The 17607-nt window shown below is 42.3% G+C and overlaps 1 protein-coding gene across 1 annotated transcript in view; it reads right to left on the bottom strand.

Moving 5' to 3' along the window:
• Positions 1–17607, bottom strand: part of ERC2 (ELKS/RAB6-interacting/CAST family member 2) — a 2322684-nt gene that overhangs the window by 1921220 nt on the left and 383857 nt on the right. The window lies entirely within an intron of this gene.

Below are 17607 nucleotides of genomic sequence, written 5' to 3'. Positions count from 1 at the left end.
TGTCATTTAAAAATATCATTTGTTCCGGGATCATGCAGGCTCTAAACATAGATTCTATACCCTGCACTTGCCATTCTTTTGTACCCCAAACACTTTTTAATTCAACATTTTTGTCCCAATAATCAAAACCAAAAGTATTCATTTTTTCAAAGAATGAGTCTGAATATATCAATTTTGTGTTTGTTATCATGGTCTTAGTTCCTGTTTTGTTTCACAATTTGAAATAAAATGCTTCAGCATTACTTGTGTTAAAACCTGAAAAGTATGAATATTTGTCATAGAAGGTTCTTGAGCTTCCTTTTGGAGGGGTTGCACAATGTTCCCATTGATTATAATTTAAAACATTTCTAGGTTGTGCAGATCTGTGTAAAAAATGGTTACCATAGTGGTTATAACAGTACATACTATCATAATTTGTAGAACCCTGCAAATAATCATGTTTGGTAAATTTAGCAGACATTACTAAGTCAGACATCATATTATTAATGCTTTCGAAGTCCCAATCATCAGCAAATGAGCTTGGTTTTGCAAAGTCACTCAATGAGATCTTAATTTGGTGTGGATATTTCAGGATTTCGACCGGACCATAAATTTCATAGTCAGTGTTGTCCCAGGCTACCCCACCCGGTATCGGATTGGCTGTGAAGTTGACTGAAGAAAGTTCTCTTTTCTCGACGTGGGAAGATGTGTGTGGTTTGAGGATCAAGTTGATTTTCTGACTTGCTGTGTCCATTTTAGCATATTTTCCCTCAATGAAGCGTCCCAAAGTAAGTACCATGATGAGCCAAAGTATGAGGATAAATGCACCAAAACCCACCCAAAATTCGATCCATGGAGAAATCAGATATGTTTCTTTCAGTTGTTTCAAAAGTTCTTTAGCTTTATCTTTAAAGGTTTTTGATGATGGCTGTGTCTTTGATTCACTGAAGCCTTCAGAGGAATCATCGAAGTTTATGAAGTAGCCGGATGCAGTTCTGTCAATTGTTCCAATTGGTTCAGGATTACTGTTTCTTGTATTTTCACTTGGTACTTCATTATAGATTGGTGTGTCTCTGCTAAATGTTTTTATTTGGGTTTTCAGAGGTCTGAGTTCTATTGCATTGTTGCATAGTCCTTGTTGTTCTTCTGTAGGCGTTTCGAATGTGATGAGCCTCTTTGTTAGGACCTCTGTACTGGTAGCAAACCTTGGTGTTCTGCTACTTATTGGGAGTCCACTTGGCCTACTGTTTGTTATCGGCCACATGATTGTGGTTTTACCAGGTCGATGGATACAACTCGGTTCTCCTTTTTACCAGCAAGTGGCGGTAGTACAACTGATCTTGTCCCGTTGACAGACAAGACAGGAACTGCTTTTCTGTAAGAAGGCCCAAATTCCTTCTTTACCGTGATCTTTTCTCTGACTAGATCCCCGACTTTTGGAATCCAGACAGGTCTTGCTGGGACAGGTGGTGGTTCTTCAGTGGTTGTTGGCTGTTGTTTCAATTTTATGTTGCTCAGGTCTTTTCTTGTTTTGTTTAAGTCCTGCAAAATAGCCAAACGGTCTTTGATATCAAAGCTTTTTTCTTTCACCACTGAAGTCTGACTATCAATGTCAGAGATCAACATCCTAGTTCCAAATAATAATTCGTACGCACTGAATCCCTTCAGAGAATTTCTTGGCAAGTTATTTAGACTAAGTTGGACACTTATTAGATGTTTGACCCACCCAGCTCCCGAACCTAATATCCTTTCCGTTATAGATTGCTTTATGCCTTGGTTTTTTCTTTACACCATCCCGTATCCCTCAGGAAGGAAGTGAGAAGATTCCCGCTGTGCTATGCTCATTTGGCCATGTTTCCCATCAGGCTGGAGGGCTAGAGTGAAAACAATGGTCAAACGTAGCATGCTCTTAGCGTATATGCCATTTAGACTCGCAAATCTTTGTATAACAGTCCAGACGTCAGCCGAGTGCTGGTGATCTACATTATAAGTGGAAACTAGCCTGTATATGTTAATCGCAAGCCTTCCTTTTTACTCTTGATTTTTTCTGCAGTAAAACGACGAGGTATTAAACTGTTTCTCTCCCCACTGCGATCTCTGTTGCAGTTTGGGCAGTTTTTTACAAACATGGTTTGATGCAGGCTCATGCCTGGCCACCAGTACCGTGATTGTAATTCTTCCAGAGAATCTTTTAGTTTGAGGTGTCTGAGACCCTCGCCCATATGTGCGTCTGCGATTAACAAGTTTCTCCTGTCCATGTTTGGAATCACTCTATCCCCCACTCCAGGGATTCGAGCAAAAGGGACGGAGTTTGCATCGATTATGTATGTATAATTGAGTGGATAGTTGATCGGTAGCGCTGAGCAGTCGCCTTTTGATGACGTTTTCACCGCCAGCACTGTTTCACCGTCAATGTATTTTAATGTACGCTTTTTTCGAACTACGGGAGCCGATTTAGTGGCTGCCGCTGTGGCTGTTTCAGCCAATGAATTCCCTGCAACGTGAACGCCATCACGTTGATGACTCAGTGAGTGTGTCACATGAGTCTTTGGTAGTTCTTTTTGTAAAAGAGCTATTTGTTCCCAGAGCAGTTTCTGCTTTATTGGTGCATCTGTGTCATCTTTGTAACCGTTTCGAATCCATGTCTGCAAATCCTTGTTATATGATTTGACGCAGTAATATGAATCTGACACTATAAGTGTCGGGAATTCGCGATCCGCATTATCTAGCGCCATTTTCAAAGCTAATATCTCAGTTTGTTGTTCTGAATTAGTTTCTACTGAGTGTGTTTTTGTTAATAGAGGTTTTAGTTTACCTCCGCGCCACACTTCTTTTGTAATCTCACATGTGGGGTTGTATGCTTGTTCTCCCCAAACGGAGGGTTGAGCATGTCCGTTTGTATAGACTACACAAGCGTAGTGTCGTAAGGGCAGAATGTCGATTGGCAGAGGGTATGTTTTTTCATATTCTAGATTTTTTAATTCTTCTAGTTCTGGATCAAAGTAGTAGTATACTTTGTCCGTCGTGATTGAATTCACCCATTGTATCCATTCTGGATTCAATGTTGTAGTTGGTAAATTGCACGGTGTTGTTAGTGCCTCAAAGGCTGATTCTGCTGTTCTGACTGTGATATGTCTACCGTCAGCTTGATCTTTTTCTCTAGCTATTGCGGTTTGTACTGCATGAATAATTTTTTCTTTGTTGCTGAATTTCTGTTCAGCTTCTGTGTACAAGTGTGATTTGAATGCAATTGGTACCTTTTCTCCCTCATTAGAGGTCAGGTATGTGAATCCGCATCTCCCTGGGATGACTCGAATCACAAGATTGCGTGTGTTATCACGTGTTTCTAATTTTGTTTTAATTAGCATGTCTGTTTGTAAGGATCTCAAAATTTCTGTGTGTGTTTGAGTCCAATTGGATCTTTTAAAATCTGGTTTTATCAGATCATAAAGGGGTTTGACCCTTTCTGCGTAATTTGCAATGTATGTTCCTCCGAAATTTAGGAAGCCTAGAATCGACTGCAGGTTTTTTAGTGTTCTAGGTGCTTGGATTACGGCACATTTCTCTAGGAAATTGTCAGCCAGGCTTTTGCCTTCACTTGATAATTCATATCCTAAGAACAGGACTGTCAGATGGGCAATTCTGGATTTTTTTAAAGTTGAATTTGTAACCCTCTGCTGCGAACCCAAGTATTATGGTGTTCACTCTCTTCAAGTGAGTCTCCAAGTCATCATCTGTTAAGTAAATGTCATCGACATAAGATAATGCTTCATCATCATATATTTGTAGTAATTCTGTTACTCTCGCTGAGAATACTCCCGGGCTGTTCTTGTACCCCTGGGCTAACCGACAGAATTGTTTTTGAGTGCCATTTATTGAGAATGCAGTTAAATATCTGCTTTCTGGTGCTATGTTTTGACAAAAGAATCCATTAGAGATGTCTAATGTTGTTTTGTATTTTTTGCGCACTATGTTATTCATTAGTGCAGCACTATGTGAGTTTTGTACTGCAAAAGTTTTGCAACATGTGTTAAGGTGTCGGTAATCCAAAACTAGACGATATGAATTGTCCGGTTTGGAGACCGGAAACAAAGGGTTGTTCATTTGTGAGGTGCAAGTTTCAATCACCCCCTGGTATTCTAGCTGATCTAGTATTTCTTTTACCTGTTTTTTTGCTTCTTGCTTAATTGGGTACTGCCTTTGTGCAGTAGGTTGTGATTTTAACTGGATTTTGTGAGGAGGAGAGTCCTCATCCCATCCCACGTGATTTTTATATAAAGCAGGAGCTAGAGCCACTGCCCACTTTCTAGCAAGTGTGTATTTTTTATGAATTGGGATATGATTTGAGAAGGCAGGCATAATTACTTCTTCGCCATGAGGGCAATCCCTGACAAACTCTGGTGGCCAGTCTTTTTCAGCTAGAAGGATATCATAGCCCTTGGAGAGATTATCCCAAAATAGCCCCCTTATTTTTCTAGTCTTATCCCCCTCTATACGCAATGTTATTTCGTATATTTTGTGAGGTTTGCTAACTCTGGTGTCTGCAGTTTCCACTTGAAGATATTCATTCGTGTCCACTGTCTCCAGATGATTCATAAGGACTTTGCGAGCTATGCTCACTTCTGCTGCGCTGTCTAGCATTGTCTGAGCCCATTCTCCGTTTTTCAGTTGTGTCCTCAGAATTCTCGGCATTGTTAACTATTTTAATGCTGGCTACCTTCTTCTTTGGAAATTGTAATTTCTTTTTTAGCTGAGCAGGTTCCTTGTCTTTGGACTTGGCGTGCTCTTCTCTTTGTTCTGATCGTCCTCTTCTTTCCGATTTCTGCGAGGAAGTCTGAAAAGATTGAGAGGGACGTGTATCAATGTCTTGATATCTATCAGGCTTCTTTATATTATCCCTATTTCTAAGGTTGTATCTTTTCCCAGAGGGGTCACTCTGGGGTGACCTGTGTCTTTGGTTCGGAGATTTTTCTCTTCGCCTAGGAGACCTTCCTCGGGACTGGAATTTCTTTTCTTTAGGATTGGATTGTTTGTTTCCATCCCAGTTCTTTTTTGGTGATGTAGAATTATTATTAAAAAATATTTTTTCAGGACTTTCAATTAGTTGTGGTTTTACTGGTATTCCACCTAAACTATCTCTACCTAGTTCCTCATAGGATTTTTCTATGATTCTGGCAATTTCAGCTGGTTGGTCTGCTATATCTGTCTCTTTTAACCTCTGGCGGATCGCCACGTTTGCTGCTTCTCCCTTTATGATGGCTAATAATATAGCCGAGACCTGCTTGAAGTCTTTCAGTAATTTCATACCAAGAGTTAAAGCGGGTTCTGGCCAATATTCATCTTGAATTTGTTTTAGCACATCTGGTATTACCGAAATGGATGGAACACCGTGCGTTTTTGTGTAGATGGAAGCAAAGACTGTACCCCAAGTGTCACAGTCCTCAATGTGTGGTGCGATTCCCATTGGAAGACAGATAGTCAGAATCCTGTGTTTTTCTAATGGGGTGGTGTCAGGAAACACCGCCTCTATTTGGGTGATTTTTTGCGCTAGCCAGAATGGTATTTGTTCCCGTTTAGCCGGTACTTTACCTAGGCAGGACTGGATGTTCTGTGGTGTAATTTTATTTGTGTTCCCCTGGTGAGGGGTCAGCTGTGGGAGTTTAATCGCTGGCTGAATTGTTGAAGTCCGCATCACATACTGGACTAATTGTCTATGTATTTTTATTAATTGTTTTAGCTGTGTTAACAGGTTAGCTGCAGACATCCCGTCGATGTCTGGATGTGGTGTGTATCCGGCTAGGACCGGCCACGTTGCTCCTGGTCTACCTAAAGGACCGAGCCTGGTGATGTGATTATTATGTTTTAGGGCGCCATCAAATAAGAGCAAATGCTCTTGAAATTTGAGTGGTACTTCCACCTCCTCGAAAGGAGTGTACGTTTCAGGAGGTTCCTCTATTTTGTAATAGTGGAAGTACTTTGTTACAGGATTTGCTGCTGGAAAATTTATCCATGAATAGTATACCTCTGTCTGCCGATATTCGTGTGCCTCAATTACGAATATGACTGTACCACCTCTAGGTGTCAGTCCATTTTCTATAAGTTTTATGGTTATAGATTTCCTTTTAATGACCGGGATGAGTATTATATCCTGGTCTGCTTCCTGCATGGTAGCATCAGCTGCTGCGAGTTCAGTTGCTAATCTAACTGCCTCTCTTTCTTCATCACTGTCTACCATTTTACCGACAGGATGGTTATTTCTTTTGTTTGCAGATCAGGTTTCTTATGGAAACAAAGATTAGATGCACAATATTTTGGAACAGTGTATCCTTCAACGTTGACTTATACCAAGTACCATACATAGGAGTTTCCTCCTGCGAGGTTTGGCGGATATAACCTTTCACCCACTCCAGATGTCTTTGGAATATTATGGGAAAAGGGGTCTGAGTGAGAAAGCACGACTGAGTTACTCTAAATGTCTTACGTTAGTTTTATCGCCCTTTCCAAACGCGTTGGGCGCCATGTAGTGTAGTTCCTATTATCCCAATAGGCTCTGCGCATTGGAATAATACCTTCAGTAGTAAAGGCCTAGACCAGACGTTAACTAGGTCTACTACTGTCGATATTAGACTTAAAGTTTTGGGTTTGCCAGCTAGCTCAGAGTTCACTAGAAACTTTCTCGAATGTTCAGGAAGGACTTAACTTCCCTGATTAGACAAGAAGGGATTTAGTTTCTGACAACCATAGAACATGACAACTTTGCTCTCCCCTAATCAAGAGTATATCTCGAGAGTCGTGTGAACAAAAGGCAATTTATTTTACTCAGTCAGTACGTGCATTCTTCGTCTCATCAGATTGTAGAGAAAAGGAAGAGACGGGCGTGTTCAATAAAAAGGTGTTATTTATTGATCAGTCTCTTTTCTCATACAAGAGAAATGGATCGATATTCTTGCAATACTTATAGCTAAGTAAAGTGCATACATTAAAAGCAATAGTATGAAATAATACTGTAAAAACATTGATATGGTTTCTAAGCCATAAGATGTTTTAAAATGAATAAAATATATTACATACACATATACATTTGACTAAACGTACTCAACTGGTGTTTCTAAATACGCCTACCCCGTGTACCTGACCTAAGCCTAATACGTGGGCGGGAATAGAAAGTTACAGTTTAATTTAAGTTTGTTTTTGCCAAGTGAATAACTAAAGAATTCTCTGTGAGGGGTTATTCAGTTCTGTACCTGGAATCTAGGATGAATGAGGGATGGTATCTCTCTCTCTGGTCTCGATATTCCAGGCTGCCTGCGAGGGCTACCCGGAAGCGCCGGTGCTGGATTTCTCGGCAGGAGAAAGCAGCTTCTCGTTCTCAGCGCGTCAGGAAGGCGGGGCTGCGCCAGCGGGGTCTGCTCTGCTCTTCGCTTCGGCAAGTATGGCTGCTCCGTCTCGTCACCACCGCGTGTGTTTGCATAGGGCAATATCGGTAATATTTATACCTTTAAGGTGCCGAGATTGACGTAAGGATGGACATAGATACGTCAATAAGGATGTCATACGACTTGCTCGTTAGCACATTCTTTTGCTGAAGTTCTCGGTGAAATCAAAACAATGGCCGCAGGGTTTTGCCCAGGTTGTCATAGGTTTGATTTGTTATGAGAACTCCGTATGCCTTATCAGGGGCTGGAGGAATATCGCTTGTCTAATTAGATCGCAAGCGTTATGACCTAATCAGATAACACGTTCCTGTGCCGTAGTGTGACTGCGTCAGATAACGGTATCTGCATCATGGGGGTTTTCTGCCTCATGGGCTGACTGCTAGTTAACTTGTTGGTTTGTTTAACTAGAATAGGGTCAGGAATAGGGGGATCGATTCAGAACCTATAGGAATACATCACAATGCAAGACCGCTGCAACACATAATCATAACTGCCTTTGGGGATTGTCCATGCGAAATCTGCAATCATCCGAGGTGGTCCTAATAGACATGCAGTTTTCGGAATTGTTTTTGTTAATGGGCCCCGGGTGTACCCTTGTTCGACCCAGTGCTTAATTTGTAAAAAAAAGTTAGTGCCAGGGCCCAAGTCAGGAGGCCACTACAGCTTGCATCACTCATTGCCACCACCAGCGCTGCCGTACCTACACACCTATTTACCATCACACTGCTACAAGTGTGACATTTCCAACAGTTAAAGGCTAGTAATAGCTGTTTTTAACGTGTATTGAATTAATAAACAACTGTTGCTCTGCTCATCTTTTAATTGTACAAACAGCACCACCATGTGGCAGACTGTCAAAAGTGCTGGTGTTGAAAGTTAAGTGCACACCTGAAACTACAGGCTCAAATTAAGCCCTAGTTCGAACTCAATTTTACTTCCAGGCTACTTCTGTTAATTCTTGGGGTCGAGATATTCAGCTCTTAAATTTTTTGCCTAAAGTTAAGTTTCCAGAAAAAACATAACCACTCATAACGGAAAGGGTAGGTAAAAAGTGGTAAAATTGAGCAGTTTAACATGGAAACAAAAGACGATTTGAATGTTTTCTGAAAATCCACCTAGGCTTTATTGTAAGTACAAGAATGAAACTGAGAAAAACAGGACTTCAAAAACTCACACTATCTGTTACCTCATTGCCAGCTGCCAACCAGGGTTGGAGTAAAGTTGAACTATGGTACAAGTCTGCTAACGGTTGTGTTCTTTGGTTGGTAATATAACTGCCAAATAGAAATGTCATCTTGAAACTGTAAACTCTGGGCGATCCCTCTACAAGCTCATGCAACGAAGGACATTAAATCACAGCTAAAAACAAACATTTAATGTGAAAAACATGGTAACCTTTGTGACGTTGAAATTTAAAGAAACAGCACCTCTGTGTTTCAACAAATTGTATGCAAGACAATTCAAGTATGCTAATAGGGACGAACTCAGAGAGAGTTGTTTTATAATGACTCATTGTTCAGGAACACTACTTTATTTAATCCACATTAGGCTGTCCGCCTATGCATTTTATTACAAAGCACTAAAAAGGAAAACATAACATAAAAGGTTAGCCCACAAACCATCAAGTCTCCCTCAAATTATCCTAGTAAATATTTGCTAGTTCCACACAAACAAATTAATGACTACCATGAATCAGCTCAGCGATTTTCAAACTAATTTGCGTTTTATTGTTTGATTTCACTGGTACTTGCTAAAAATTGTTTACATGGCTCACCAATTAAAAAGCTGTTTCTGGCCATAAAATAAATCTGTACAACCTGTAGTGATATATCATAATAACTGGAAACATTCCTCATCCGTCATCGAGTGGTTATCCCTTTTCCTGAACAGGTTCCCAAGCCCACCTCTTTTTTTCAATTATTCCTACCTCATGTTTTCATCAGGATTAGCCCAAGGGAAGCACATGACTTGCCATAACTCTCCTGCACCTATTTAGCATTCTGTTCCTCTCAAACCCACATTGTATGCATTATTTGGTCTGTAGTTACTGATTACAGTCTCCTTGCTGAATTTTCTAGTGCACACTTCAGGATTACCCAATTTGTTCCAAAGGGTCCCAGCTTGCTTGTCTCATACTCAGGCGTGTTACTTGCTAAACCAGGAGCCTTGTCTTGTGGGGTGTATTTTTATTCGTTCCAGAACTTCACCAGCTCAGAATATATTCACAGATAGGTTTTAAATATTCAGTTACACTCAGCAACCAATCAACATTCTAAAATGTGTTAAGCATTGGAATTTAAATCGAAGTAGGTGACGAAAATGGAAATAGAAAGTAACTTGCATGGCTGGGTAAAAATAAAAGTCAAGTTCAGGTATGGGTAAAAAACAGCTCAATCTGTTAAGTGTTTCCTCGAAGGGAGGTGCTGGAAATGGCCCTTTGTCCAGGGTTATCCCAAAACATTTTGCTTCTTCCTCCTATTTTTCCTGACCTGTTTTTGTTGGCTTTGGAAATCTGGGTACTTTACCACTGCTGATTAGTGCTAAAGTGCAAATGCTCTCTGTGTAAATTGTGAACATGTTTGGTTATCTATGATTGGCATATTTGATTTACTAGGTAAGTCCCTAGTACAGTACACTGAGTGTGCCAGGGCCTGTAAATCAAATGCTACTAGTGAGCCTGCAGCACTGATTGTGCCACCCACATGAGTAGCCCTATAAAAGTGTCTCAGACCTGCCACTGCAGTGTCTGCGCGCAGTTCGTACTGCCATGTCAACCTGGCAAGTGCACCCACTTGCCAGGCCCTAACTTTCCCATTTCTTGCATGTAAGGTACCACCCAGGTAGGCCCACGGTACCCTCATGGGCATTGTACAGTGTATGTAAAAGGTAGGGCATGTGTGGGTGTGTTTGACATGTCCTGATAGGGAAATACTGCCGATTTAGTTTTTCACTATTGAAAGGCTGTCTGTCCGGTAGTCTAACATGGAAGTTGCTTTGTAACATCTTACAAGCATAACTTTTCATTAAGACAAAATAGCGAAATAAACTTTAGGCTCTCAGAACTCAGAATTTAGTTACACATCTTTCTAGGAAGATGGTTCCTAAATTGTGTGTTTGAAAATTACCACTTTTAGAAAGTAGGCATTTTCTTGTTTAACCATTCTGTGTGCCTCTGCTATTTTGTGTATTGACTGTATGGTTTTGGAGTTACAGGGGCTGGGGAAATGCATCCACTGTAGACAGCCACAAGGGGAGTTGAGGTGTGTCCTGCCTGGGTGACTCAGACCTGAGCTGAATAGACCCTGGCTGAATTTACAGTGGTGGGGGGAGTTCACTTACATCTGAAGAGGTAGTGTCTCCTGGACTAGACTGGACTGGGCTTTGAGACCATTGCCACAAAGAGAACAAAGAGAAAATGGGGTATACGTATTGGACCTTAAACACCAGAAAATTAGATTACTTCTGGAATCAAGAGGAATCTCTGCCAAGGAGAAGAGCTGGAGAGCTGTGAGGAGGAGTACTGCACCTTTGCTGTGTGTGCTTTGCTGGGTAATGCAAAACAACAGTTGATGGACAGAATGCAGAACAATGTCATACATTCACCCCAGTCCAGAGATCTGGGCCTAAATCCATCGGTTTTTTTTTTGCACTCCACACCACCCCAGTTCAGACATGGCCATATGCAAATCAGCCTTGACCCTGTGCCTCATGGGAACAGTCCAGCCCGAACTGCCAAGCCATGTCTTTCCTGGACCGGAATCAAGCATCCTAGGACCGGTTTCTGGCTATCAGCCTTCTTCAGCCAGGATAGCTTGACTCAAGTGGTGTGGAGAGCATGGGACTCACGTCTGAGCATACCCATCCCACTCGAGGTAACAAATGCAAAACAACAGTTGATGGACAGAATGCAGAACAATGTCATAAATTCACCCCAGTACAGAGATCTGGGCCTTAATCCATCGGTTTTTTTGCACTCCACACCACCCCAGTTCAGACATGGCCATATGCAAATCAGCCTTGACCCTGTGCCTCATGGGAACAGTCCAGCCCGAACTGCCAAGCCATGTCTTTCCTGGACCGGAATCAAGCATCCTAGGACCGGTTTCTGGCTATCAGCCTTCTTCAGCCAGGATAGCTTGACTCCAGTGGTGTGGAGGGCATGGGACTCACGTCTGAGCATACCCATCCCACTCGGGGTGACAAATGCAAAACAACAGTTGATGGACAGAATGCAGAACAATGTCATACATTCACCCCAGTACAGAGATCTGGGCCTAAATCCATCGTTTGTTTGCCCTCCACACCACCCCAGTTCAGACATGGCCATATGCAAATCAAGCTTGACCCTGTGCCTCATGGGAACAGTCCAGCCCGAACTGCCAAGCCATGTCTTTCCTGGACCGAAATCAAGCATCCTAGCACCGGTTTCTGGCTATCAGCCTTCTTCAGCCAGGATAGCTTGACTCCAGTGGTGTGGAGGGCATGGGACTCACGTCTGAGCATACCCATCCCACTCGGGGTGACAATTGCAAAACAACAGTTGATGGACAGAATGCAGAACAATGTCATACATTCACCCCAGTACAGAGATCTGGGCCTAAATCCATCGTTTTTTTGCACTCTACACCACCCCAGTTCAGACATGGCCATATGCAAATCAGCTTTGACCCTGTGCCTCATGGGAACAGTCCAGCCCGAACTGCCAAGCCATGTCTTTCCTGGACCGGAATCAAGCATCCTTGGACCGGTTTCTGGCTATCAGCCTTCTTCAGCCAGGATAGCTTGACTCCAGTGGTGTGGAGAGCATGGGACTCACGTCTGAGCATACCCATCCCACTCGGGGTGACAAATGCAAAACAACAGTTGATGGACAGAATGCAGAACAATGTCATACATTGGACCTTAAACCCCAGAAAATTAGATTACTTCTGAAATCAAGAGGAACCTCTGCCAAGGAGAAGAACTGGAGAGCTGTGAGGAGGAGTACTGCACCTTTGCTGTGTGTGCTTTGCTGGGTAGGCCTGCAATTGCTGCTTCTGCTAAGGAGAAAACACAGGACTGGACTTTGCTGTTTATCCTGATTGTGAAGTTTATCCAAGAGCTTGTGTGTGCTTGTCTCCTGTTAAGTGGTCACGGGGACACAAAAGACTTCCTGCAACTCTGCTGGTGGTGCCGGACTCTGCCATCTGCGAGTCTGACCCTTGCCTGAGGTGCCTCGTTTTAGAGGGCCTCACATGTGGGTCCTGCAGCTGAGCGCTGCAAGAACCAGCGCAAAGCCGTGCAAAGCCTCTCATAGCTGACGCCTGGTGACGCAAAGCCTCACAGCGCAGCTCCCAGAACCAACGCCGGATGGCGCAAAGCGACACATCAACCCCGGTGTGTCACTCATTGTAACTGAGCGCCAAGTTTTTCCATGCATCACCCACAGACCAGAATCGTCCTGGATTTCAATGCCTCACTTCCCCCTACAGTTCGGATTCAAACCATCACTTCTGCGTGCAGCAGAACTGTTGCCTCGCTTCCACAAGAACTCAGGAACTGACGCATTTCTGTGTTTTCCAATGCTTTCTTCTCTGCGGCAGTTTGGCCTTGTGAACAGGGCCGGACTGGCCATAGTGGGCACCGGGCATTTACCCTGTGGGCTGCCAGGGTGGGGGCTAGTTTTGGACCCCACGGGGGCTGTTTTGTTACCGGGGTCCTGCAATATCAGCCCCGTGTACCAAAAGCAGCAGCAGTGTTTTACACGTGCACCCCCCAACGCGGCCGGCGCAACTTAATTGCCAGGGCCCATTTGTGTTCTCAGTCCTGTCCTGCTTGTGAACATTGGTGCATCTACATGTACTTTGGTGTAAAATCACACATCCATAGTTTTCTATGGAGCAAGTTGCATAAAACCTGTTAAAAGTCATATTTTGAATTAGGTATGTTAGATTTTTGTTTGGTTTGGACAAAAATACTTTATTTTTCTAAACTGGTGTGGTGTTCATTTGTGGTGTTTTTACTGTATACACATTGCCTTTAGAATAAGTCGGTCTGCTCATGCCAAGCTACCAAGGGGTGAGCAGGGGTTATCTAAAGTATGCAATCCACCTTAAATAGGGCTGATGGTTCAATGTACATTGAACAATGGTCCAATTGGAGATGGACGGCTGGTCAAAAATTTTCCCCGGCACAGCCCATAGAGGCTCAAATGTCAGAAACAAGACATTTCCACCAATCCTAAATAAAGCTCCCTAACCACAAGTTTGGCAGATAGGACATCAGCTTTTTGCAGATGTTCCACATTCACCAACTCTAAATGAATATATTTATGACAGTAAATGTAAAAATCAATTTCACCAATTCTAATCCTGTGAAATTAGAATTACCACTTACATTCATAAATATATTGTTTTGGCCCAGCCTGGTTTCCAATTATCTACACTTCACAGTTTCTGTAACTGTTTCCAAACATGGTAGTGTACAGGTATTCATTATTCAGAGTCTCTCTGGATTTAAAACAGACATTGTACAAGATGTATAGTATGATGGTTTCTGATGTTTCCTTTGAAATTGAATTTGTCTGGGGTGGTAAAAACTGTTGCAGATACCAAACTTAGAAACCTTGCCAGGGTACATTTAGGGCCCAATGAATAATTATGAAGAAAGTACCAGTGGCCAAATTTGTACAATACAGTACACAAAAAGTGGTCAGTTGAATGCTTGAATTAATCTCAGCCACTGCTAATTACTCGGGTCACTTCACAGTCTATTGTTGTTTTCCACAGTATGTCACCTCAGTTTGGACCCAGCCAAATGCAAATCAGTCTCAACCCTGCCCCAAGAGGAACAGTCTGAACTGGAACATAAGCAACCCAGTACCAATTTCACCTTGGTGTGGGTCTTCAGTTGAGTGTGACTTGGTTCCAGTGGCACAGTGTGCACAGTATAGTAAAAGTGATGATTGGAATACTTGAATCAACCTCAGTGCTATTGCTTGTGTCAGCATCCCAGTCTATTGTTATATTTCACACTGCACCACCTCGATTTGGACCCAATCCACATGTTTGTATTGACTGTCCTAACCTTTCTAATCTCCTTACTAATTGTCTGGATGGTTGTCTACAAAGAAGCATAGCTAATGCCCACACAAGGTATTATCTACTCCCTTACTAATCATTCTTTCTTTTTACTCAGATTTGAATATTTATGGGACCGCCCACATCTAACAGAAGTTATCTAGCAAGCTAATTGAGGATCATTGACAAAATATCATAAATAAAAATAGTGTGTGGTCAGAATGTTGTGTCAAAAATATTGAGGACCAAAATATCGAGAAGACAAGTGCAAATAGGTGAGTATAGATTTACTAGTCTTAACTCCACATCTATGCATCTTGAATATATATATATATATATATATATATATATATATATATATATATATATCGATATAATCACTGTACACATATGTGGAATTATATATAACTTCACATATGTGGACCATGACAAGAGATATATAGATATAACCATTTAACAAAAAGGCACGAGTCTGTAGCAAGGGCTACCTCTTTGCCAAATTTGATGTAATTCCGTTTAGCAGTTCGAGCTGTAGCTGCGACTAAAGGTTCCTATGGAAAATTGCATGGGGAAAACACGTTTTGGGACCACGCTTTTTTCTAAGCCCCCGCTTGACGAATCACCCCAAGACTTTCAAGGATAGGAGCGGACCGGAGCTGGCCATAAGTTTTGAAAATTTTGTGAAGATTCGTGGACCGGCGCCAACGTTATTGCAAATAGAATGTTGCAGATTTCCTATGGAAAATAGGTCCTAACTATAACTACCTACTGGCGACACACAATTCCTTCCTCACAGATTGGCAATTCATCAATTTATTTTCAAAAGCAGGACAGCAGTCCTGACGCGTTTCGGTCATTGGGACCTTTCTCCAAGTCCAGCATTAGCATCACGGAAACCCTTCATCCAATTGCTTGCTTCGGGCCGCTGCTATGCGTGAAGTTTCACCTACCTGTGTGAGGGTAGCCGCGGCCCCGAAGCGGACCCCAACCGGAGGTCAGTAGGACAGGAGGAGCATCGTGCAGGTCATAATGTGCAGCCAGGAACATGCGGGACACTTGCCAACCCACTGGTGTACTGTTTTACCTCACATTATGCATCACACCAACTACTCACTTGAGATGGAATAATAAAGCACGACAGAGACCAGGAGGCAGTGCGCCTGGCACGCCCACTGGGGCAGGCCTCCAGAAGTGATACCAGGTGCTTTCAAGTTGCGCGCTTGTAAATAGAAACTCAGCCTGTGAAGAAGTGCTCAGTAGTAGCACGAAACGCGTCCGCTTTTTTATTTCAATGGTGAGGAGCCCCGACAACCTTGCTGTAGCCTGTGCCATTAAACGTGAAGTTTTACCTAACTGTGTGAGGATTCTTTGAGGGGACAACTCTCTTATATAATATGAGGTTTTTAAAGATTTTAAATTAGAAAAACACAATGCGGCTGACCACGGTTCAGCACCTTGGTTTCAAAATAAGCAAATCAATAAATTGTCTGTGCAACCACATCCGGAGTTCGCCGCACTTTCACTCCACTGGAAACCAGATAAATCAGTCCATAAAAGGAAGGATGGTGCACCAGAATGAAGTCAGTGAACTTCAAATGTATCCCAAAATATATCCTTTATTGTTTTTTCATTTTAAAATTTGGACATCAGCCAACACGTTTCGTTCCAATTGGAACTTCGTCAGGGCACAAATCTCAAAATAGATTTCAAAGTACCACAGACTTGCAAGCGGATATAGATAGCCCAGAGGACGCTGACCCAGGTCCTCCGTATTCACCGGGAGGCTAAGTCACAAAAAAACTAGTCGCACTGAATATTACAAGTTCCAAAGGCCAAGATAGCGCCCTAACAATTCTCCGTAATCACCGGGGGCTAAATCACAAAACACTAATCACACTGCATATTACAAGGTCGAAGGGCCAAAGTAGCGGCCAGCAGTCCTGGTCAATGTCGACGCTCTCTGTAGGGGTCCCGCAGCTGGGCTTTCACACCATACCACAAACAGGTCATCATTGTAGCTGACCCATTTGACCACATTTCGTGCCATGGTCTCGGCATACACAGTAGTTAAAATAATTTTCTCCCACCACCCCATATGTAAGCAGGTGTAGCTAGGGGAAAAGCTTGCTCCCATACCTACGGCCCTTACTTGGTGATAGACCTATTGTTGAAACAAGAAATAGTTATTCTCTAAACAAAACCTGGTTAAAACAATAAGCATTTTGTTGTGGGAATAGGATTCGATTGGTCTGGTGCTTAAATAATATTCAAGTGCCCTTATACCATCATATGATGAATGGAAGTATACAAATTGGAAACATCCAATGCTATTAGCAGATAGTCCTTATGCCATTCAAAGTCCTGATTTTTTTTTTAAATCAGTGGTATCTTGTATAAATAATGGAAGGGTCTACTCTTTACATGTTCTTGGAGGAAGGAATCAATATAAATAGAAACATTTTTCCAAAAGTCTCTGTTTGGCGGATATTATTGGCCTTCCTGGTGGTTGGGAACTGTCTTTGTGCAAGTTTGGTATAAAGTACATGATGGACATGATGGGGTAGTCATTTTTGAGAAATCTAAACTCATCCTGATTCATAAGCCCTGCACTCTTCCAGGCCAAAAGTTTAGAATATAATTCATTTTGTACAGCCCTGATCACTTGTCTGTCACTCAATCTATAGCAATTACGGTCAGATAATCGGTGTATCGCTTCCTCCATGTATTGCTTTAATGGTGAGATGACCATGTTGCTGCCTTTATCCGTATTCCACACCACCACCGATTCATTGTCCCATCATTTTTGAAGTAGTGGTTGGTACTTATGTTGTTGAGCAGTTCGATTCCTAAGCTCCCTTTGAATTTTGTAATTCAATTTTTTGACTTCCGCTGTTAATATTTCATGGAAGGTATCAATTGAGCCTCTGGGCATTACGGGCACAAACGTGGATTTAGGTTTGAATCCTGTCTGTGGGGTGGTCCTAATGTTTAGGTGTTGTTTTTCCATAGAAGATTGAATAGATTCTCCTCAGCCTGGTTAAGATCATCGTTTTGTAAGGCATGAAGATCCTGTAATATGTTGACATCCGATGCTACTAATGATCTGCTACTACTAGGGTAAGCTATATCTGGTC

Source organism: Lissotriton helveticus, chromosome 9, assembly GCF_964261635.1.
Source record: "Lissotriton helveticus chromosome 9, aLisHel1.1, whole genome shotgun sequence".
Classification (NCBI taxonomy): domain Eukaryota; kingdom Metazoa; phylum Chordata; class Amphibia; order Caudata; family Salamandridae; genus Lissotriton; species Lissotriton helveticus.
The sequence above is the reverse complement of the archived record's forward strand: the minus strand, read 5'-3'. Positions and strand labels throughout refer to the sequence as shown.